Below are 26,612 nucleotides of genomic sequence, written 5' to 3' on the forward strand. Positions count from 1 at the left end.
AACTTAGGAACAGATAGTACAGATAGATTTTGAGTAATTATCACGAAATTCAGTATAGAAACAAACTGATTTAAAGTGTGTTAACATACGCTGCCAACTGTGTCGTTTCAAACACATGGTTTATGGGCCCGTTATCAAGTGATCTTTATGTACTCTGCTGTAGTACTCATGTATGGATATCCAACAAACATACATGTTTAATATATGTTAAATACATGAAAAAGTTTCATAACTTTGTCAATCATTGTGGATTACATCTCAAGGCTATTCATACACTTAATCATAATGTTAACAAACAATTTTTCAGCCCTTATTATCCTTTGATAACTTTATCAAGTTGTTTAATAACTTAAAAACAATCCATTTCGGAGTTTATTAGTTTTGTTCCAAATCCAAATAACTTACAATCAATATTTATGGATTATTTACATATTTATTATACCATATGGTTTAAGTTGATAAGCCTAGCCTAGTGGTCAGCATGTTGGTATCTGAATCTAAAACTTTATCATTCGCGAAAAAATACTCTGCAAAAACTGTGAAAGATAACTCTGTTGATAATGCATATTTTAACACGTTAAAATTAAATTATCATGTTTTCTCTCGATACAAAATTTTCGTCGACGTGTTAAACTGCTAGGAAAGTAAGTTGCTAAAGAAAATTCGGAAGATGTAGCAAATATTCGAAAGAAACTATCCTAATGCTCATAATTTAAATCGAGGAAACTTATTGCGATCTATAATTAGTGTTTTTATTAAACACATAATCTACAACTGGGAATGACACCACTCACTTTGTACGATCATGTTCATGTAAATAGTGTTGTATTTATACACGCTGAAGCTATTTATTATTAAGCCTGCCCAAGCAAAAACCAATAGAATTACAGCTGCGTAACATCAAACCTGACGCTTGAAACGCTGCGGTAAGCCTGATTATACTTAGTGATATAGGGTCTGATTAAACCATTTTTTAACTTCATGCCAAGCTGCTCAAGGGCTCCCCGTGCTAGCAGTCCTTAATTTTGAAGTGGTAGCCTAGAGGGAATGCTGAAAGGGCGAACATGCTTCACAAAGTGATTTAGCCTTGCGATCTTCATGCTGCAAAAGAATCGCCTTAACCATTAGGCCATGCCAGACCCCAATTATACGTTGACTTTTCGTAAGTGAAACTCAGCAGTAAGCCTGAATGCTTATAATACTAAATTTTGGGTTCGACCCTTGCGGTTGGGACACAGCGCAAATAGCTCATTGTACAGCTTCGCGCTTAACAACAAAATAAGTGCTACAACCATAAGAATAATGATATTTTTATTCATGGCAAATCTTATACAGCAAAAGCAAACAAAAATAATTAGAAAATAGCGTCAAAATTTCTAAAATATTACATTTAGTACGACAACTGTTCGGTAATTAAAGTTTTTTTTTAATATATTGATTAATATAAATTTAATGTTTTGGAATTTCGCACAAAGCTACTCGAGGGCTATCTGTGCTAACCGTCCCTAATTTAGCAGTGTAAGACTAGAGGAAAGGCAGCTAGTCATCACCACCCACCGCCAACTCTTGGGCTACTCTTTTACCAACGAATAGTGGGATTGACCGTCACATTATAACGCCCCCACGGCTGGGAGGGCGAGCATGTTTGGCGCGACTCGGGCTCGAACCCGAGACCCTCAGATTACGAAGCGCACGCCTTAACGCGCTAGGCCATGCCAGGCCCATAAATTTAATTAGGAATAAATTTGAAGTATCTCAATGAACAATAGATTGTTTAACGACTAAAATAACTTAGCACTAACTTTATTACAATTTTCGTTAAATTATTAAGTGAACTAGCAAGACAAACACGGCATCGAGAAAACGTTTTCTTAATTAGGAGCTACAGGAGAGTACATGATTTCAAATATAACTTACACTTGAGAGCTAACTTCGTTAGTAAGTAACAATGGTGTCTTTGTCAGAACAATCATGACATCATAAGTGCTAGGAAGGATCAACAATTACGAAGTATCAGTTTAAAGATAAATAAAACGTACGTGTATTTTTTTTCTTATAGCAAAAAAAAACATCGGGCTAACTGCTGAATCCATCGAGGGGAATCAAACCACTGATTGGAGGGTTGTAAATCTGTGGACTTACCGCTGTACTAGCGGGGAACAATAAGACGTCTCACTTTTGTTGTTTTATGTACAACAGATTATATTCAAGTTAATCTGGTATCAGCTGTTGTGTTTCTACTCCAACCCCAGAGATCCCAGGTGCGCCATGTATGAATATTTGTTTATACCCAAACTCACAGGCTAATGAAGTTAAATTTCGGCACATGCTCAGGAACCACAGGCGAGTTTCTTAACGGTTTTTTTCCCCCTTCTTTGGGTCCAGTTATAGAAGGATCTTGGGCCCTCTGAATAATAAGGAGGCCTTTGGATTCCGCTCTACTAGTTAATTCGTAGAGGTACATAAAAGAAAAGGGATTTTCAGTGGAACTGTTCAATGTCTGTTTATAGATATTGAAATAATGTGTTTTTGTTATCAAATGAAAGAATTATGTCTACGTAAAGGTTTCCAGCATATTTACGTTTGTTATTCGTAAAACAAACAAACTAACAAACAACAGGCTCGGCATGACCAGGTGGGTTAAAGCGTTTGACTCGTAACCTGAGCATCGCGGGGTCGAATCCCCGTCGCATCAAACACACTCGCCCTTTCAGCCGTGAGGGCGTTATGTTACGGCCAATCCCACTATTCGTTGGTAAAGGTTTTTTGTTTTTTTTAATTTCACACAAAGGTACACTAGGGCTATCTGCGCTAGCCGTCCCTAATTTTGCAGTGTAAGCCTAGAGGAAAGGCAGCTAGTCATCACCACCCACAGCCAACTCTTGGGCTACTCTTTTATCAACGAATCGTAGGATTGATCGTCACATTATAACGCCCCCACGACTGAAAGGGAGAGCGTGTTTAGTGTGACGGGGATTCAAACCCGCGACCCTCAGATTACGAGTCGAACGCCTTAACCCATCTGGCCATGCTGGGCCACGTTGGTAAAAGAGTAGCCCAAGAGTTGGCGGTGGATGGTGATGACAAGCTGCCTTCCCTCTAGTCCTACACTGCTAAATTAGGGACGGCTAGCGCCGATATCCCTCGTGTAACTTTGCGAGAAATTCAAACTAAAAACCAAAAACAAACAACAACAGAAACATTAGCTATTTCGTTACTTAGTAGGTAATATGCTGTTACTGGTTTACTTGATATTATTACACACTCAATGTGTTTGTTGTTTTTATCAATGCATTATGTTTTGTATGTTATCGTTATTTATTTTCGAATTAACAAACCTATATAAATAAAATGTAAGAGTGATCCAAAGTTAAACAACTGCTACTTAATTTTAGGAAGTTCGTGACTGAGCTGTTGTATGGGATTTTATTGTATATTCAAGTCTTTATGAATTTGATTGTTGGCGAACAATTTGAATTCGGATTAATTTGTAAACAAAACTCTTGCTCATTTTTTTGTTTTAAGTCTGATGTCCACTTTATCAATTTTATTTGGTTACCTCTTCTAAACAAGGATTGTTAAATAGCTACACATCCTCTGAGAATACTTTATGCTAAAGTGTACCTTACATTGTTATGTATCACCTAAAGAGTTACACATAAAGTGCATAATACATATTACATAATATTAATTATAACGAGTTTTGATCATTACGCCTCGATCATTTCCATTAACAGCAGTGCTATTTCAAACACTCTCTTCAGAGTTTTCATACAATTCATATTAAAGCATCAAATGTCGCTTCAATCTAAACTATTATAAACGTATTTTGGATGGTTAATAGGTTGCTTAAAATATGTTCTTCTTGGCTATCTGTTACCATATGAAATGTTCATACTGAACATTCATATTTATTACAACCTAAGAGATAAAATATAATATTATATCGAGCCAATTTATGATGACATTATATACACACACAGTAATTGGGATAAGTTTACTTGTTTAGTGTTGGATAAATACGTTATATTGAGCAGTAGTTCAAAATATCTATGGAAATAGGCATTCCTCTATTATTTAGTTTCTCTTGGTTTGTAAAGGGCCCGGCATGGCCAAGCGTGTTAAGGCGTGCGACTCGTAATCTGAGGGTCGCGGATTCGCATCCCGGTCGCGCCAAACATGCTCGCCCTCCCAGCCGTGGGGACGTTATAATGTGACGGTCAATCCCACTATTCGTTGGTAAAAGAGTAGCCCAAGAGTTGGCGGTGGGTGGTGATGACTAGCTGCATTCCCTCTAGTCTTACACTGCTAAATTGGGGACGGCTAGCGCAGATATCCTTCGTGTAGCTTTGCGAGAAATTCAAAACAAAATATGGTAATGAAAGCTTCTAAATCATATTTAAATATTATAGCACAGAAGTAAATAAGTAAAATACGAATTATTTTGACGTTTAAACATTGATCAAATCTTAATAACGATGTAATGCACTGAGATTTAGCTACACACTGTGTTAACTCTAAAAACCACACCAACATACTGTACGGTGCATACAATTAACATTTCACCACTTTTATCACACTAATGTTTTCTACCACAATACGAATATTCAGTCTTAGAATTCATCAGCATGTCTTAGGAGCGAAAACCAGAGCCTGAAAAACTCGAATTTCTGGTACTATTTTCCAGTTTTCTCCATCTAAGAAATAACATAAAATGTGCTTGCACAGACGCACATTATTACTTTTATTTAGGCTTATTAATTTCTAGGTCCAGGCTTGTTTACCTGACAATACCAGCCTTTACCGTGTTTTACTTTAATTATATTTGGTGTTAATACAATAGGTTTTAAATGACTAAAACCCATGTTTAACTTTTATATAATAGATTAAATCCATTGTTGAAAATAACTACATGATGACACAGTTAAACTCTTAAGCCTTTGTTTATAATGCAATGAAATCCAGGTTAAAGGGAAACTCCGGGGTTATCACAAGAGAAATTACAAACTATAAACAGTTACTAAACTATGAATACTTGGTTTCTAAAATACTTTAACAAAATTTCCAAATTAAATATTAATATTTTCCTTTACATAATGGAGGATTCTGGAAGCCGGCATTTCCCCTTCATCCTCTCTTCAGTGATGTACAAACGTACATAAAGATTAGATGCACGTGACTTAATTAACAGACACACTTCTGTGCTCATGCGTTTTACTGTGTGCTGCAGAATTCCACAACTAGAAGCAATCCAGGTTCAAGAAAAAAACACACAAAACGCTGCGGAAATTCTAAAAAGCATCTTTGGAAAAATTTAGAAATTGTGTGCAGAGCATTGTCCACGTTTAATATTTGTAGAAAAAATGGTTCATTATATAATTATAAATAAAGTAGAGATAATTACATGACACATTTCACTGGTAAAGTATTTTCAATTTAATGCATCAAGCGGTTTAAAAATAGAAGGAGATTATTATCCATACATAAAAACTAATTCTGTGATAAATAATACACACTAAAGTATATTAATCTGTTTACAAGTTATTAAGACTGCGTTTTCTTATGTCTGCTGTTTATAATTATAAGAATAAATTGTCGTTTTAAATTATTCAAGTGATTTAATGCCTGTACTTCGACCTTTCTGTCTCAGCCAATTACAAACACTAACCCCCTGGTCACTTTCTCCACGTGGCTCAACGTCAAGCGTGCAGACGCTAAATCTCAAACTGGTGGTGGGAACTGCAAACATAGCCCACTGTATAGTTTTGGCTTAACTACAAACAAACAAACTCTTGTTACAATAAAACTGTGGCGTGACTAATTTCACCTGTTTAACTGACATGAACCATCTTCGTCTCTTGTTTATTTCACCTGCTCAACTGACATGAACCATCTTCGTGCCTTGTTTATTTCACCTGCTTAACTGACATGAACCATCTTTGTGCCTTGTTTATTTCTGCCACCACATTTGATTTTCACCCTCATCCTGCATCCTTTTCGATTTTTATTTTAATTTGCTCACGCTGCTTTTTGACACATACACGCGCACACACATAGATTATTTCATAACGAATAAAGTGTATTTTTGAATCAGTGAACCTTATTAACTAATAAACACACGTAAATATGTTTCAAAATATTATGTTTCATTACGTTTACCTAGCATCTCACCAGATGGCAAGTTTCACTAGAAGAATCGTATAACAGTTCAAACTGTCACGTGTTCCGAAAAATAGGATAATAGAAACATTTTTCTGGAAGGGTTTGTTTGTTTTGGAATTTTGCACAAAGCTATTCGAGGGCAATCTGTACTAGCCGTCCCTAATTTAGCAGTGTAAGATTAGAGGGAAGGCAGCTAGTCATCACCACCCACCGCCAACTCTTGGGCTACTCTTTTACCAATGAATAGTGGGATTGACCGTCACATTATAACGCCTCCACGGCTGGGAGGGCGAGCATGTTTAGCGCGACGCGGGCGCGAACCCGCGATCCTCGGATTACGAGTCGCACGCCTTACGCGCTAGGCCATGCCGGGCCTTCTGGAAGGGAAACATATTTGTTCTTAGATCAGATTTCGTATATGTAAAATATGATAAAGTCTCAGCGTGTGCCACAAAACGAGTATCTGTGCAAAGGGAGAAATTAAGCATACAAATAATAGGAGATATTGAGTTTGGTTTGAAATTAAGCAGACAAACAAAAGGAAATATTGAGTTTGGTTTGAAATTAAGCAGACAAACAATAAGAGATATTGAGTTTGGTTTAAATCTCGAGTAAAGTTACACGAGCTAACGTTATTGCGTTAACCATTCCTAATTCATCGGCATAACACTAGAGAGAAGTCAGCACCACCTACAGCCAACGCTTGAGCTGCTCTTTTATCAACAAATGATGGTATTGACCTTCACGTTATAATGACCCCACGGCATATTTGGTGGGACAGGAATTCGAACCCGTGACCCCCCAAAGTGGAAGTCGACCGCTCTAACCACATGGCCATGCTGAGCCAGGAAAGTATAAGAAATGCCTCTTAACTGTGTATTGCTATGCATCCCTAAATTTATATATACCAAATATGGATAAAACTGTTAAAGAGCGCTACGGATTTTAACGTAAAGTTTTATCTCCTAGTATGTTTAAACATAGGACAGCTGCTGTCATGAAACTTTTTGGTAATGACATATCAGATTCAGTGTATTAAACAATCTATGGTTAAACAATCAATCAAACCCGACAGGCGTACGGTTATATTTATTCTGCAGGATTTCTTTACTGAGCTATCGTTAATTTCTCTTACGTTATTACTTACTGATGTAATAGCATTACTGACACTGTAGCACGTGACAGTTTTGAAAAGTTGTACGATTCTACTCAGACCTTACCATTTGAAGATGCCAAAGGTACCTGGAGAAATGTAGTATCAAAAAATAACCAATATGTTCAACAAGTTCTACCTGTAAAGCCTCAGCATGGCCAGGTAGTTAAGACACTCGGCTCGTAATCCTAGGGTCGAGGGTTCGAATCCTCGTCACATCAAACATTCTCGCCCTTTCAGCCGTAGGGGCGTTATAATATGACGGTCTATCCCATTATTCGTTGGTAAAAGAGTAACCCAAGAGATGGCAGTGGGTCGTGATGACAATCTGCCTTCCTTCTAGTCTTAAAATACTAAATTAAAAACGGGTAACGCAGATAGACCTCGTGCGGTTTTTCGCGAAATTTAAAAGCAAATAAAATCTTAGCGCTTCTAAATTCAAATTCATACGTAGAAGAATGAGAAGGTAAGCTAACGGTATTTACATGTCGCAACATAACATGTGTGGAGGTACCTGTGAAGCACATGATAATAACAAATCCAACATTTATCAGCTCATTTCATTATTATCATTGCATACCAACACATACAGTTAAAATGGCAGAACGTATTCACATACAGTAATTATATATCAGTAGTGGAGTTACTCCCTTTAAAATATTCATTTTTATTCTATGCATACTGTATAATGTACGAAGGTATATTAAAATTTCTAGCGTATTGTCAGTGTTATAGAAAATTCATTTTGACACTATCGGACTTTTAGTTTTAAAGTCAGTGTTATTAATTTATTACATTGTGACCATTCAATTGAGCTGTAAATGTGTGTGTTAGCAAATGTTCTTATGTTCTTGGAATTGCCCCTCGCTAGTACAGCGATTTACAACGCTAAAATCAGGGGTTCGATTCCCCCGGTGGGCTGAGCAGATAGCCCTTTGTAGCTTTGCTATAAGAAAACACACACTATGTTTTTGGAATCTCGCGCAAAGCTACACGCGAGCTATCTGCGCTAGCCGTCCCTAATTTAACTCTTGGGCTTCTTTTTTACCAACGAATAGTGGGGTTGGCTGTAACGTTAAATGTCCCCATGGTTGAAAGGGCGAGCTTGTTTGGTGACGGGGATTCGAACTCGTGACCCTCAGATTACGAGTCAAGCGCCTTAATCACCAGGCCATGTTGGGCCGTGTTAGCAAATATTGTTGTCTGTTAATTCTCACGTAAAGTTACTTGACATTTCTGTACTAGTCATCTCTAATTTTGAAGTGATAAATTATACTGTGGGGGTTTTCAACCTTTTTGATACCAGAGACCGGATCGTTGTCTCCTCACACTGTCGTGGACTGATAAAGTGTAATTATCAAAAAACAAACAAATCCTATTGCGATTTGCATATGAAGATTCTGCCACTTTTTGTTTGTATGTTTTCGTGAAATCCCATGGACAAGCAAGGCGGTTGGAAATATCAGTGTAGGTTCGCGGATCGATGATTGACAAACACTGGTTTGTTTGTTCTGAATTTCGCGCAAAGCTATATGAGGGCTACCTGCGCTAGCCGTCCCCTAATTTAGCAGTTATTTTGTTATTTTTAGCAGTTTCAAGTAACCCACTTCATATTTGTTACTTTCTCTACATATTCCAACATAAAAATCATCAAGTTATTTATTTTAGTTGTGAACATCTGTTATGAATTTTTATGAAATTCAATTAACAAAATAACCATTACGGTAACTTGTATTTTCGAAATTAAGTTTTTGGCTGTTCCCAGTCATAATTTTTAAAATCGTAAGTTGTGATAGCAAATGTTACTGCGTGTGGAAATTATTGCTTAGTATATTTAAGTATGAAAGCACTAGCTGTGAAGGTAAAAATACGGTGTTGTTTCCCAAAAGCAAAATATATATAAACAATTTATAAATATCTATAACAGCTACGTTGATATTAGCAACTTATTATTTCACGAGACCTTCCAAAAACCTTTATATTTTTAGATCTGATACCTTAATAGAATACAACAGTTCTTACTTAAAAGTTTTTCTTAAATATCAAAGAAACGTAATGTATAGAAAAATGAAATTTAGTTTTTCATTTGATAACTCAGTCTTAGGCCTGTTCATTTATGATCTCTATATAATACTGCCTTCCGTTTTTTGTTTTGCTTTGTGCATGAAAAAACTTTGTTTTGTGTAGTAACCACTCTGTATAACTTAATATTAGTTCACGTGCGAGACACGAGAGGACGCGTCAGAATTGTTGACGAAAAAGGAAAAAAAAAACAGCCTAAACTTCACCACAAACCTGGAGATAAGTTGTGCCCACTAGTGAAATCTTTGAGTGACTTGAACTGATAACGACCTACATTTTAGATTACAGCAGCACGTTATTAAACAAGAAAATGAACACCTAACTGTTAAGGCTTAGTTAGCCCTTGAGCAATCTGGTGTGATCTACCAATCGTGTCGTAAATGAAAAAACATGTAGACTGAGGGAACAAGTAGAAACGAAACAGAGATCACACTCGTTCACTGAAAGACGAGTGGAAAGTGTGTGTGTTTTGTTATAGCAAAGGCCACATTAGGCTATCTGATGGAAAGAGGAAGAAAGCATAGAAGTGGAAAAAGTCCGAAAGTTGTGGGAAAAAAAAAACTGGTTGTATTTTAACGAAATTTAATTGGGCATTATTACTAAAAGAACTTTGAGGAGGTTATTGGAGGGTGGAAGGCCTGTACCGGTTTCTTCATGCGTATAATAATATTAAAATTATGTTATTTATCCTGGGTAAATGATGTTAAAATATAATTAAAAATGATACGAAAGAATGACTTGTAACAACGCAAGAAATCCAGCGAAAATTTTTCTAAACATGTTATTAACACGATAAAAAGTATATATATTCCACATCTAGACAACTTTGAACTTAGGTTCATAGGAGAGTGACAGCTTATTTATTTTCTTGGTTCAAATTTTGATCAACAGAAAACTTACATTTTCTAATTTTAGTTCCTAAGATGTTTTTGTTTCTACGGTATAGGTACAATATATTCCCAAGTTTTCCAATCCTTGTAGCACAGCGGTATGTTTGTGGATTCACACCACTAAAAACCAGGTGTCGATACCCATGGTGAGCAGAGCACAAGTAGCCCATTGTGTAACTTTGTGCTTAATTGAAAAAAACAAACAAACTAAGGAATCATAAATTTATTTATTCTGGAAAGTAAAAGGGTAGGAACCCTTAAAGGAACTCTTAAAATTAAAGGTTTGTTATATATTGTGTTTTAACATTTAGCAAGTTTTAAAGCTACGAAACACTAATGAAGTTTTTCATCACATATTTCAAATCAATAAAAATGTTTAACTGATACGTTGCTAAAACAAAGCTAATAATACCTCGTTATTTATTGACATAAATTATAATTACAAATACACTCCAAGTATGTAGAGCAAAAGGGACCGTTTTATAGCGGCTAGATTCACAGAAGACAGATCAAAATGTTGATTGCTGAAAGTTAAATAAGAAGACAATATGTGAAAATTATGCTGAGATAACTGAACCAAAATCACATGATAGTTTTTTTTTTTAAATGTCACATAATGGTTTGTCATTAAATTAAGACATAGTCAAAACTATTGTATCACTGTTTCTCTTTAAAGGAAAAATAAAATTAAAAACTGTAACTGCCTACAACGATTGATTATAGATAGATCACTGAATGGCAACATTTAATTTTATTAAATTGTGATATACATTTAAATTATTTATATGTTTGTTTTGAATTGAGCACAAAATTACACAATGGGCTATTTGTGATCTGCCACTAGGGGCATTTTGTATGAGAAATATAAAGAAATTATAAACTACGAGTAACATATGTTTATTTATATTAAAAAGTTTTATTTAATATGTAATAAATAATTGTTAATTGTATATTGTCTTTATTTTTTGTGAATTCAAAGTTGTTTGGATATAAAATACATGGCTAAACATATGACTGCGTCACAAATTCAACTGAGGAAAGAGGAAAAAGGACTAGAATGGATTGGAATATCAACGATAAACATTAAAAGATATTTCTGTTGTGTTAAATCATAGAACATGTTTTAATGTAAAACATATTCTGATGTGTTCGTGTTAAAAAAGTGAAGAGAAAAACATTTTGTGGAGTAAGGCATTTGCCACTGTTTAGAGACCCTGAAAGACTATCACGAAGTGAGTGATAATCGTAGACTTACCTTTTAGTAGAGATATGGTGGTTAGAACAAGCAATTAGTCGAAAGTGAAAATGTATACTCAAGATAGCTTGTATGGGTATTAAAACTTTAATTAGAATAAAGTACAGAACAATGTTTTGACCTTCTTAGGCCATCTTCAGGTTAACAAAGAGAGCTACAAACTTTATTCTAATTAAATATTTAATAACCATACCAGCCGTCTTGAGAATATATTTTTACTTCAAGTGGGTTTCTCGTCATCAATAGTCAGGAGTAGCCTCCTGAAGAGGTTTATTTATTATATGAAACTCACGTTTCCTCTTATTTCAAATTTCTCAACAGTGGTCTTATGTGTGGGCAGGAACCACTATTCATCTGTTCTAACTGCAGTGTTAAAGAATATGTAAGGCTTATCAAAGTTGTTTGTGTGCAGTTTCCGATTGTGGTGACATAAAAAAAAAGCAGAAGCACTTTAAAACGTGTAAAATAATATAAAAAACTGAACAACCCAAGTAATGTACTGTTGGTTTATTAAGCCACGGTCAGGTGATTAGGGCGCTCGACTCACAATCTGAAGGTTGTGGGTTCAAGTTCCCCCAAACATGCTCAACCTTTCAACCGAGGGTGTGTGATAATGTGACGGTCAATCCCCGTATTCGTTGATAAAAGAGTAGCCCAAAGGTTGGTGTTGGTAGGTCACAACAAGCTGCCTTTCCTCTAGTCTTTCACTACAAAATTAGACACGGGTAGTACAGATAGCTCTCGTGTAGTTTTACGCGAAATTCACAACAAAACAATTTTCTTACGTTTTAATAAGATTTTATCTTATAAGCATGATTCGATATTATATATATATTGTCAAGAGCTTCTCTACTGCGCTTTTTATTTTTCAAGTATCTTGCTTCATCTCAACTAGTGTCTGATAAAAATGACTAACCCAGAATTGTACGGACAGACAGATGTCGTGTCAGGAAATTGTTTTTATTAGATTCTATTTTGCTGATGCTACACTTAGAAAAGCTTAACAAAAGTAATTTTCAAAATGCTTATCCAGTAATATTTAGGAAATAACTTCATAAATACGTATCAGAAAATAATGCCATTTATAATTTAATATTTTATCTTAATTGTGACAAAGCGACTTACTGTTCTAATTATTTTATAATTTAGGTGTAAGATAATATGCCGCTTGAAAAATAGTAAAAATTGTATAATATTCGAATCTGAAGAGCTACATCAGGGCACGTCTAGTTATGCGTAGGCATTCTTTGTTGTAAGATAAAGAAATACAATGGCAAATGAATCACTTTTAAGCATGACGTAAAGTTTATAGAGCTTTTATGAAATTCAATTAATGTGTTGTTCTAAAACATTTAGCGCACAACCACGCTGCTATAAACAATAATAACTGTTACTTCTAAATTTAAGTAGGACGAACTAAACGCATTTTAAATTCCTGTACATTTAAAATGTAAGAAACAAGCAAATGTGAGAGAAAAACGTGATTAATATGGTGCTGTAAATGTTTTGTTAAACAACAAATAATTTTAAACTGGGGTTAACCACGTAGTTCCGAAGAAAATCTCATTCAAAGTTAATTGTTTAAATTGCGTTCCCGTTTTTATTTTCTATTCAACCAATTTACTTTCAGCAAGTTAACACCGGATGTAATCATACTAAATTCCAATAATTATACCCAAAATTTGATCAGAGTTTTTAAATGGTAGCATCATCCTCTGGTATTCCCTGATCTGTAGTAACTCCAGCTTTCATCACACTGGTAAGAAAAAAAGCTAGTAATTTAAAAGTATTTGTTGAAAATAGAAACTTAAATGATTAAACCAGATTTACAACTCCATATTCGTAATTCGTATTAGAGATAAAAAAATATGAAGTTTAATATGTTACCAAAGTGACAAGATTTTCAAGAACGGTTTCGCACTTTACAACAACAAAAATTAAAGCTTGTTTAACTTCCTGAGATACGTCGGAAATGTTAACTTTGTTCAAATTTGAAAATATGATACTACATAGAAACCAGTTCTGTTTCTAAATTGTAGCTTTATGTATATGTTGAATTTTCCCGGTGGAAGAGCGGTATGTCTGTGAATTTACAACGCTAAAATCTGGGGTTCGATCCCTTGCGGTGGACACAACAGAAAACTTCGCATGGCTTTATTCTAAAACAAACAAATTATACACTGAAACATCAAGTTTAAAAGTGAAGAATCCAGTTGGTCGTGGTCGTAGACCTTTGGTTAGAACAGTGGTTTAAATATACAGATAGTCTCTCTACCAAAAGAATAAAGCACTGTTCGCCTACATGTATGTAGAAAATGAAACGAATCACTAAAACAGACAACTTGAGTGTGCTTATTAGGAAAGCTGGAGTTCAATATCTGGAAAAGTATTGGTGCTGGAAGGGTTTAAGAAGGCAGACAATATTATTAAAACACAATAACGCTATCAACATAAGTAGGTATGGTCAATAAATATCGGTATTATTCACGGTATTTTATATAAACAATAAACAACTTTATATGAGTAAATTAAAGGAGTTTTTTGCACTTGAGTCTGTTTTAGATTTTATGAAGTGAAACATTTGACTGCAAAACAAAAATGTTTAAAACATAGCGTATTAAGTAAAATTAAACAGAAATGCTCAATAACAAACTTAGTAAGTGCAATGAAACGGGAAAGCCCATGAAAGCCAGCTAAGTGTGTGAAGCGAAACAGGAAAATTAAACACGTCCCCAATTGAGCATTGTAAGACTAGAGGCCAACTCTTTTACCAACGATTAGTGGGATTGACCATCACATTATAACACCCTTACGGCTGAAATGGCGAGCATGTTTGATATAATGAGGAAAACTAAAAAAAGTGCCTATTTTATAATAGAGACTTTTCCTTAAAACACAAGTATAGTGTAACGAAAATGATATATAGTGTAATACAAATGTGATAATACTGCTTGCAACAAATCAAGGTATTGTTTCCTGTGACGTCACAGACTTTCACATCTCAAATAGATAAACAGCAATACATAAACGAGTAGATGTAAGCACAGATAATACTGTTTTATTTATGATATTTTATAGTTGAATGGACAAAATATATAAAGTGTAAAGACGTATTTAAAATAATTAAAACAGCTAGTGACCTACCTACACTACTCATGTATAAGGTCATGCACATAGTATCCTCAATGTACCTAATGGCTGTACGAGGGTTCTCAATGACTACAAGGTTAAACCTATTTCACAACATGCGATGGCCTGACACGGTCAATCGGTTAGGGAACTCGACTCATAATCTGATTTCGTGGGTTCGAATCTCCGTCACACCAAATATGCTCGTCCTTTCAGCCGCAAGGGTGTTGTTATGTAACGGTAAATCCCACTATTCATTGGTAAAAGAGTAACCCAAGAGTTAGCAGTAGGTGGTGATGACTAGCTCTCTTTTCCTTTACTCTCACACTGCTAAATTAGGGACGAATGACGCGAAATTCAAAACAAACAGCACGTAGCACTCACCAATTACTCTAACACAAAAACAATTTGAGTCGAATGGTGTGATAAAAATGACATATCGATCAACTTATTAAGTAAGAGTTACCAAATCTAGCGATACTTTCAGAACTCGGGTTTTCGTGGCAAATATTAAAATTCAACAAGATGACGGTATCGATACTCTAAGTGTCTCCAGACAAATGAAGGAATTCACACATAGAACCTTAACACGTAGCTGTCGGAGACGAGGCTCTGAGAGATGACAGACTATTCGCTAAACACTTTTCCCTTTGCAATGCATAGTACTTATCTATACCTTATCGATATATAACTTATGTTAAACTACAGCTTCTGATTTTAAAGAAAAGTCTTATCGGACATTTCCATCAAACAGACAGCGACATTAAGAGGTTCTTTTTCCCCCTAGAAATATGACCATAAACACTTTCAACTTACTAAATACATTATCTGCACGACAAACAACACCATTACCTCGTACATTGTAAAACATAAAATAACTGTTTAAGACAGATCCAAAAGACTTATAGACCCTATCGAAAAATACAAATCTTTTGATAACACCAAAAAACACTCCAATTAACCTGGCCATTCTATCACTAATCTGACTTTTATAGGTATTGAAGCAACTGGCTTCCAGGACCATACTCAGAAATTTCAATTTAACTTCTATTGGGGTCACGTTAAACATATATAAATCATATTAACTATACATACATATGATTTTTGTAAAAATAATTACACCACTAAATATTTTTACAGTTATTATTGTGGAAGGTGTCTACAATAAAGATGCAAGTAACATTTTTGATAACATAAAACACCAAAAATCAATAATACACACCATTTAGTATTCTTTTTATCTTACAGTTTTGTAAGTATTTCAACATCAGAGAGAGGATAGCAATGAATACCTCAACATTTTATTTACTCTATTTAGAATTATATTTTGCCTTACCATTTTATATGATATTTATGTAGGATAACAGGAAAATACTTAATGTACCAAAGCAGTAGTTTTCCTATGACTAGTTTTTTTTGGGGTGGGTGGGCTAAAGGGTTGCAAAGGTTAGTTGGGGAAGAGGGTGTGAAGTGTAAATTGCTATTAAATATACTAAAGTAGTTTTTTTTGTCTTTGGGAAGTACATATTCATTTTCGTTACCTATTAAAAAGTTTCTCCTCAATGGACACAGCAAATAACCCGGTGTGGCTTTGCTAAAAGAAAAACACACACACTTATTAAAAAAACAACAACAAAATATTTCAAGCTCTCTTTGCACAGCTTCGCGGCAATCTGATGCTGTTTCAAACTACCACTAACCTCCCCGGGTCTCATCTGATTGGAAACACATTTTTCGTTGAAGATACATAGCAGGAACACTGATTGTACTTTATTATTATACACTTTAATGTTAATGGTAGCTACTATATAGGGGGAATTTTAAAATCTTGAAAGACTTAATCCTGATATCTCAGATGGAGGTACAGCCTCTCAAATGGGGGTCTGCACCCCCATGTCATTCCAGTGGTCATACCAGTATATCAAAGAACACCACAAAGTTCTAGTTTAGTTTATTAAGTGTTCTGTCAGTTTAAAAAAATTAAAAAGAACACATTTGATTGAATAGTTGCTATTTTTAACGACATTTGCTTAAAAAACGTATTAAGGTTTGACGAGCATCAGAAATATGACACAATAAATGATTATAAAATAGGTTTGAATATAATTTGTCCAGATTTCCCAAGAACATTCTTACTGTAGTTTTCAAAGGATATATTAATCAAATATGAACGGCTGAATTACAGCACAGAAGCTCGTTTGTTTATTTAAGAAATTTACGAAAAAGTAAACAAAGGCTATCTGCTCTAGTCATATATAATTTTAAACTTAAAGATAGCAGGACGACAATTAGTCAACAGCACTCACCGCCATCTTTTGTTCCACCTCTAATCGAATAGTGGGATTTAACTGTCATTTTTAAAACGCAACCAAAGTCCCAAAGTGTGTGAAGCGTGATTTTATGGTAACGAGATGCGAACCATGAGCTCTCAAATTCCGATCCTTCTAATCTTAGTATGTTTTCTATTTTCTTCACTCTCGTGCACAGTACGAATAGAAACTAACAATTTGATCTATATATATATATATATATATATATATATATGTCTGAGTTTCTAACAACTTCAGTCTCTGCAAGAAATATTGATTTTGGTGTATTGAAGTATCGTCAAGACGATATGTTCAAATAGAATATATACAGTGAAATAGATGTAAAAATATACAGGTATATAAAGGAATAGATAGATTTGGAGAAAACATTATATTTTATCTATTGACACTTCACTCATATACGGTACAGGGAAGCAGGTGGATTTGTAAATGAATCAAATTTTAGTGTAGCACATCTAAAGACATTTCCTGGTCGAAAATACTCATAAAGGCAATCATAACAAATAATTACGAACGTAGACTGGTCTATGTGTAGAATAATTAAGGGAATTAATTTTAAACCTCTGAACACAATATTTAAATTACTAGAAGAGAGCATAATACAATGGAATGGTGAGTGGAAGAAGGTTACGTACATAGGTGTAAATTGGAAAGCACTGGAACAGTTAGAAAACTTTAAATACTTGGGAAGTACAATCCAAAATGGATGAGGAAGCGAGATAGTTGTGAGAGATGGAATACAGGCGAGGTGGAGGAAATGGAATGACGTAGCCACAGTTACCAAGGGTACTGAAAACCAATGTGTACAAGACTGTGATCAGACCGGTACTTCTCTACGGAGCCGAAGAAGAAGATAAGAGCAGAAATGAGAATGCTGAGATAGTTACTGAGAATGTCGTTGTAAGAGAGGAGAATAAATAAGGAAATTGCACGAGACTGTGAAATAGACAAAAAGGTATGACAAGCGAGGTTGAGGTGATTTGGTAACGTGAAGAGAAGAACAAGAAATAGTATGAGCATTAGATGTGCTAGTAATTGGCAAGAGAAGATAACAAAAGGCTTGGAGAGTGTTGGAAAGACGGGATTAAAGGAGACATGAACGAGAAAGGGAGTGTGGAAGACCTAGCAATGAACAAAGATTATCTGAAGAAGGCAGTACGCAGAATGTATGTTGATCTGTAATAAAGCGCTCTGACCACCATGGGTATTGAAACCCGAATTCTAGTGTTGTAAGACGTGCCGCTGTGCCACGGGGGGGGGGGAATAATACAATGGAATCGCTAAATAAAACAGCTATTAGTATTATTTCCTTGGCTTTGTCAACTTAGCCGTGCTTTAAATGTTTTATTTCATTATACTATCTACAACAAAAATGTTTTTAGCGGTGATGTGATAACACACAGACTTTATTCAAATAAAACGTAGCATTGCAATCTGGAAAAGCACATATGAGATTTGAGTATAAGCATTCTCATCATTCCTTAATATATCTGTTCATTTTCTTACTTTTTAAATCTCACATCTAGACACCGCACGAAATGTGAAATTAACTTGGGTGATATTTTCCACGGGAATGATCCATACAGTCATTGGTTTTGAAATTGGGCCTTAAGCGACATTTGTTCGGTTTTCAAGACTTCCAGCTGTTCCAACATCGTTACAAAATAACAGATATATGAATGATCAGGGCTGGCTTTTTTAATTTATTTATTCAATAGTTTTAGTTTGGCTTAGATGGTGGTACAGCCTTGTTGTAACTACACATTATATAATATGTAATGTTATAAAAGTAGCTGAAGTAAATATTCTAAGAGTATTGTGATATACAATCAACAGACATGTACAAAATACTGCTAGAGTGTGTCAAATGTCAACGTAGAAGCTTTGTTGGTAATACTGGTTATTGCTTATGCTCTGCCAACGCGTAGGAGAGCCCGTAAATAATTACAAATGAAATATTTCGGTTAAAAGTAGCAATTTGTATGCTAAACTGACTTAATTTACAACCTCTGGCCTGTGAATGAGCAATTTTATTTTCTGATAAGAAAGGCTTAATTTGTCATTCTTCCTTGTTAAACTCTTAAAATAATTTGCATGAAATGACTTTGTCATAATGAACAGTGGCATGCTACAATACACTAGAATTATCTGGCGTTCTTAATATTAACGCACCTTCACTCGTGTCATTAAGTTTCTTCTTGTGGAACCCATGTAATCTTACTTCCAAAGTGCAAGTAAAGATGAAGTGCGTTTGATGGAAAAATAAAATTTCTATATCATTGGAATGAAGACTGATTAAATAGAATACATCTCAGCGCTGCGCAGAAAGTTGCATAGTTATTTCTTAACATATAAAGAATACTTACTAATATAAGGTAAAATTATAAAAAAGGAACATTTCAAAGCTTTTTAAAATGATAGTTTAAGGAGGTTTTGTATGTTCAGATAGGCACAAATTATTGCATAAATTAAACATATAAGAAAACCATGTTTGCATACTTTATTGAGGTGATGTATGATGGAAATCCATAGGTGCTTGAAATTTTACACGCACAATAACTAAGGTCAGAACCAGGTTTTCATCATACAGAGTTGCTATACAAATTGTAGACTTAAAATAGACTAGTCAGAATGACAGTTATAAAAAGTCTCAATGTGCAAGTTGATGGTCCTTATGATGTTAAAAAATAAAAATTCTGTTATTAATCCTATTCAAACGCTATAGAAACTGAAAAACATGATCTGTGTGGTTGAAAAATAGTAAAAATACTCTTTACGTACTTACAAACATATTACAATGGTTTCAAAGACGCTGTACAATCTAAATCTCCAACATTTGTTTTTCGTGGAAACCATAACTACACCACCATTTTGATTCCTTAGTTGCAAAATTGATTAAGTTAAACAATTCAGGGTTTTCAATACATAGCTCAGTTGAACTGTCATTGAAAATTAAATCTGCACTTAACTGTATTGTTTCTTTGAAAGAGATGTTAATACACGAGAACTCAATGTGAAAACTGAAATAATAAACTTTACAATCAAACTTTAGGGGGTAAGCTCGACTTATCGTCATAAAAATATCGAATTTTCTGCACAGCAATAAAGTGCCGACAGTGTTCCGGACTTCTTCCGATTTTTCTCGTCTAAAGAAAACAGTGACGTCAAAAACATAGAAGAGGAAACTCGACTTCAAACAAACAAGCAGTGAGAAACAGCTAATGCAATATCCGCCATATTGAAAATGCTAACTTCATTTTCCAGTCCATTCAGCTCCTCTATCAGAAAAGAACATCCATTGTCCACGAGAAACGAATCTAGTATGGATGTTGCAGAGGAAACTCGGGCTGTGTGTGTTGTACCCACCACGAGTATCAAAACCCAGTTTCTGGTGTTATAACTTCACAAACTTACCATTGTGAAGAGGGCTGCTGTATTTAAAATACATGATTGAAAAACTATATATATTGTTACACCCATTAAGCTGGTGATTTTTTGAATATTTACGGAAAGCTTATTATATATTACTATAAAATGATAATTCTCACAGTAAGTATCGTATTGAAATTCTTCAACACTATTAGTGCATAAATAAAGACGTGTTTTAAATATGAGAATTTAAATACCTTCACAATTTATTATTAATATTTGATTGAAGTGCTGTTGAAGCTTGTTTGTTTGTTTTTGAATTTCGCATAAAGCTACTCGAGGGCTATCTGTGCTAACTGTCCCTAATTTAGCAGTGTAAGACTAGAGGGAAGTCAGCTAGTCATCACCACCCACCGCCAACTCTTGGAATATTCTTCTACCAACGAATACTGGGATTGACCGTCACTTTATAACGCCCCCACGGCTGAAAGGGCGAGCATGTTTGGCGCGACGGGGATGCGAACCCGAGACCCTCAGATTACGAGTCGCATGCCTTAACACACTTGGCCATGCCGGGCCTCTGTTGAAGCTAGAGAGAAGATTTGGCTTTCAAAGGAAACTGAAGTAAACTGAATAACAGCTGCATCAGATTTATCGTAAAGGGTGGTAAACTGAATAACAGCTGTATCAGATTTATCGTAAATGGTGGTAAACTGAATAACAGCTGCATCAGATTTATCGTAAAGGGTGGTAAACTGAATAACAGCTGTATCAGATTTATCGTAAGGGTGGTAAACTGAATAACAGCTGCATCAGATTTATCGTAAAGGGTGGTAAACTGCATAACAGCTGTATCAGATTTATCGTAAAGGGTGTGATTGGATGTAAAAGAAGAACAATGTTTCACAAAAGATGTCTGGAATAAGTAAAAAAATGTAACCTTTTAAATACGATAGGATCAATCACAAAATCATATCAAATACGTTAAAGCATTTGGGTTTTTGTAGATAATAATCTAACGTTTATGGCACACAGAAATGGACGCAAGATTAAATACGACAGATCTGGAGTATCTTAAAAAATCTAATGTTTATCGTAAAAAGATCAGAGCAATATTAGACAAACATTGTCAAAGAATATGGAAATGATCCAAATTTTTCTGACAAAAGGGCTAAACGTAAGATCATATAAAGTCAGATCAAAGTGTTTCGAGTACATTACAACAAATCTACTATTTATGACCAAACGACGGGACGTAAAATATGTTAAACTGTTCGTAGTTCGTTGTGAACGAGAAGCAATGCTTTTAGCAAAGAGGACTGAAAGCAAAATCAGTTATGAAGATTTAAATGTGTAGAGTTTATTAGAACTGATCTAACGTTTATGGAAAACAAAACCTGATACAAAATTAGATATGCTGAAGTTAAGTGTTTGGAATTTATTAGAACTTATCTGATGTTTATGGTAAACAAAACTGGGCCCAAGATTACATACAACAGATTAATGTTTTGAGTTCTTTAGAAAGAGTCTGATGTTCACATTAAGAAAAAATTAGACACAAGATTAGATACGTTAAACCTCTTGGAGATTACATAATAAATAAATTAAACAGCTTCTTTGTTTACACAGTAGAAATATTTTTTGAACGAGACATTTATCGTCTCATATCGTGACTCAGATATTTATAGCTAAGAAAAAGGGTGTAAGATTAGATACGACAGCTTAACATACTGATTGTTGTAAAAAAACATTGAATTCAACGATATATGGTTTTCTTAGTCTCTAATAAAAATATAAAACAAATCAAACTTTTTTATATTTAACACAATTTCTCAATTTTCACGGGTGTTACAAATACAAAGTGCTAATCGCAAAGGATTCATATGTTTGGAATTAGTTACAAATTATCTGGATGCCTGTGGCAAAAGTACTGAATGCAAAGGTAGAAGTTATAAGTTACAGTTTGAAATTGCTTACAAATAATCTTGATATATATAGAAAACGGACTGGATTTAAATTAGATACTATAGATTAAAGTGTTTGAAATTTGTTACGAATTACTTGATATTTATGTTATTAAAAGTGGACACAAAGTTCTATAAGATAAGTTACACGTGTTTGGGGTTAATTATAAGGAATCTGTTATTCGTCACAAAATCACTGAATGTATAAGATAAGAATATTGAAGAGGAGTGTATTTAGGTTATGATAAATTATTTTAAGTAATATATGTTATGTAACAGCAGATTCTTTGTAATAATATAATAATAAATTTTTGAACCCATATCTTATATATACATATCTCTAGAAACACATTATTTTTCTCTTCTGGCATACAAATGTTATTAGGTTAAGTGATGTTCCATAAACAATAGCTGAAGAAAATAATTAACCTTTGTATTCAAATACTTGATATGCATTGTATAACAAATAAATTAAACAAACACTTTATAATATCTTAACTAAAAAGGCCACTTTTATAAGTTAGTTTCTATTGGAAGTAAGAAATAAAGAAACAGAGACGAATATTCCAAAAAATATATCGTGAAAATGCTCTACGTTGTTTTAACCTTTCGTCTGTCTCGTTATGCAGATAAGAATGATGTACAGGGGTAAGGCTGAAGTCTGATTATAAAATATCTTGTAAGGAAAATTTGCAGGGCATATTTATTTTAACATAAAGTTACAATGATATATCTGCTATGTTCACTGCGGGGAAATGAACCCATGATTTTAGTGTTGTACGACCGTAAACTTACTGCTGTCCAAACAGAGGATTATATACGATATTTGTATCTCAAAATAACAGTACTGAAAAAAAAATACACTTGATATAATATGTTATTTTTACAGTAGAATTTCAACTGGCTAAAATATATGATTGATTAAAATCTTAAAATACTGCGCATAAATTGTCATTTACATTGTAGCACTTATAATATATATTATGATCACGTAAACTATCATTTCAACAGAACTAACAACTGGCAGTTTGGTGTTATATGTGACGTCCGTGTCATTTCTCATTCAAAATGGATTGTAAACTGACATTCTGGTGTTACATGTCATATCCATTTCAATAAGTGAAGTAGAAATAAATCGAAAACATACTTACCGAGCACGATTATTATTTAGAAGTTAAAGTTATTAACGTTAAGAATAATTCATAATGTTATAGATAACTAGTTTCTGGATCTATAAAAATATTTTGTTAAGACTTGAATGTACTAACTAATCTAGCAAGATCCGCGAAATATATCGGAGATCTTGTTCGGCTGAAACAGCGTGAACAAGTCTAGATTTTGCTCAAGTCATACACTCACAAACAGGAGATATCAGTTAAGCCACGAACTATCGACCTTACTTCATCCTAGAAATTATCAGTTTAGGGTTTTCTTCCTTAGTAATCGAAATATGAAGATAAATGTATAGGTTTTGACTTTGAGTAATGAATAGGTTACGTAGACACTGGTTCGAGATTGCGTTGCAACTTTCAACATTGTAGAGTTAATCGAGCTATTTGAGTTGGTCAGTTTAGATGTTATTCGCAAACGCATTAACCAGATATGTAATTTGGCCCATTTCCAGACAGCCCACGTGAATAACACGAGCAGCGGATTACACGTCCTTCTATGGGATCAATCTAGCTAAACCTCGCGTTTTCTTTAGTGAAAGTTTGGGTAAGTGGTTTTTTAGATAAAACAAATACAGCATTAATTGACTAGGAGCATTGTTTTTGTCAATGTTGTTTGTTATAGTGACAGCAGAAAATATGACCCATACAAAAAAACAACTAATAAACCGTTGAGAATTACATGTTTTCTTATTGTATTAGCCAAACGTCCTTTATAGTATATCGCCCTCATGCAACATTACAGAAAAGTAGTACAATTATTAGAATTGTTTCTTAAAAACAGTAATACCATTAAAAAAGATACTATTCTATAAAGAAAACGATAACAACACTGTAGATTTGCCCGAAACACTCTTCTGTTTCGTGTATACTTAAATGTTAATAGTTATGAATCTACACTTACGTTTATCATTGCATTAGTAGCTAAAAATAATATAGGCACTATGAATGTTAGAAACTTTTCGATCACGAAGCACAAGATATGAGCAGGTTTTATTAAAATAACTTTAAATTGTTATTACTTGTTCAGAATTATAATTTATTACTTTTTTAAGTTTCGTTACTACAAATGTAATTGTGAGGGGCAGTTTTTAATCTCTTTTTAGTCAATAAAGTTGAAAGTGATTGCATTATTCGTGACATAAACAGGATATTAAGAAATGTGGTATTTTAGAACAATAACATTAAAAAAAATGTAACATTTTATCATGAATTTTACCAACACTATAAACATGGAATTTCACAACAATAAAACGACCAGTAACCTGAAAGTTTCGAACATTACTTGTCTGGTAAAATGACGTATTTACTATTTCAGCCTACAAAAGTTTCACCAGTACTTAAACATTCTTAAAGCCTAACGTTGATTCTTAATACTCTTTAATATTTTATCATATCAAAATATAATTTAAACATACTTTTAATAACTAGGTTTAAACGTTTTCTTACAAAACTGATTTATTGATATTACTAAACATTTTATATTACTTTATACTAGGGACTTATTTGAATTGTTAATATTCAAGATGTCACAGTGGTTATTGTGCTCAAATATTATGTAAGTCTCAAGTTCCAGTACGGTAAAGATTTTATGTTATTTTTTTTATTATTATGCTTATTTTCTATATATTTATTATTGTATTTGCAATAACTTCTTTGAATATTTGGAAAAAATACAAAATACAGTTATAGAATAATTAAAGGATAATATCATATTACATAATACACACAAGTGACTGTATGTGACAGAAAGAACTTATATACCTTTTCAACGCTGTAGATGGCATTAATATTGATGTTTTACATCACCAGTAAGAGATGTTTGAATATTCAGTCAAAAACTTAAAAATTTTTAATAAAAAATTATACCTTCGTAAATTTGTTCTTCACCACAAAATACATTATTTTTGTCAACACATTTAATAAATCACAGGGTGAGTCATTTGGCAATGTAAGAATATTTTTCAAGAAATATATATTTGCATAGTTTTATGCATATATCAGGCTGTATTAAAACATTTGCACATTACATAAAAACATAAATAAGTCCAATTATAATTTATTTTGTGAAATATTAGGAAAAGGATGGACACCTACATACATATATTATTAAGAAAATAGAATTATTTTTTTATAAAACATGCTCATAAAACGTTTATTTAAGACTTACTTTTACGAAAATAAATTAATCAGTGTTTACCGCCATCTGCTAGTTAGATATAAATAACAAATAAGAAGTCAGTCAATAAGGTAAATAAGTTTGCTAAGTGAAGGAAAGATGAAATTAAGAGATATAATTTTGTTTCCTAACTGGTAGAGCAAATCACTTAGAGTGTTTAGGTTTTCGGATCTTTGTTAGCTATCAGACGTATTGAGTTAATTTGTAAATTTATTTTTTACGTTAATGTAAATGCAGTTATAATTATTTGTAGGCTAGATTATCCAAAATAACCCGCCAACGAAATGACAACGTTACAACAGTGATAAGAAAAGAGGGATTATTTTGGTAAAAATAAAATAGATCTTCAGTTAGACTTTTAACTTTCATTAAATATGACCATGAAGGAACAAACTAAGATACGAAGCTTGCTGCACAGGGTATAATGACGGAAACAGAACAAAGAGAGCGAGAGAAAGCAGTTACCTCTTTCTACACAGGATCAGTTTATGTGACTGATCCTACAACCACAAAGTAACCATAAGAATTTTTGTACTATAAAATTATTAAAATACATGTATCTTTATGAAATTCAGTAAATATTACAAGTCCTTCGTCCATAAAAAATCAGCATGTTTTTTTGTTTTTTTTTCCAATTAAGTATGTTTATTAAAGATTTGACCTTGAATATGTGGAGTCAGAATCTTGATTGTTCTGAGGGAAAGTAATTTTCATGTTAAAATTAAAAACACCTTTTAAGCATCTTCTAAACAAATATTAAACGCTTTTTCTCAGTAAAACCTTATATTTTACTTGTTATTTTCTCTATCGTTTCTCTGTAGAACTTAATGATTTTAATATTTGATCGGCCTAGTAATCACATAAAAATATAAAATAAATAAGTCTAAATTACCATTTTCTATCTAAAATGAATGTAAATATAACTGAAAA

At 33.7% G+C, this 26,612-nt stretch overlaps 1 protein-coding gene across 2 annotated transcripts in view; it reads right to left on the reverse strand.

Annotated features, from left to right (window-relative positions):
• LOC143258631 (popeye domain-containing protein 1-like) overlaps window positions 1–26,612 on the reverse strand; it is a 155,337-nt gene that overhangs the window by 48,586 nt on the left and 80,139 nt on the right. The gene's annotated exons all lie outside the window — the stretch shown is intronic.

The sequence above is a fragment of the Tachypleus tridentatus genome, chromosome 8 (assembly GCF_004210375.1).
Source record: "Tachypleus tridentatus isolate NWPU-2018 chromosome 8, ASM421037v1, whole genome shotgun sequence".
Taxonomy (NCBI): Eukaryota; Metazoa; Arthropoda; class Merostomata; order Xiphosura; family Limulidae; genus Tachypleus; species Tachypleus tridentatus.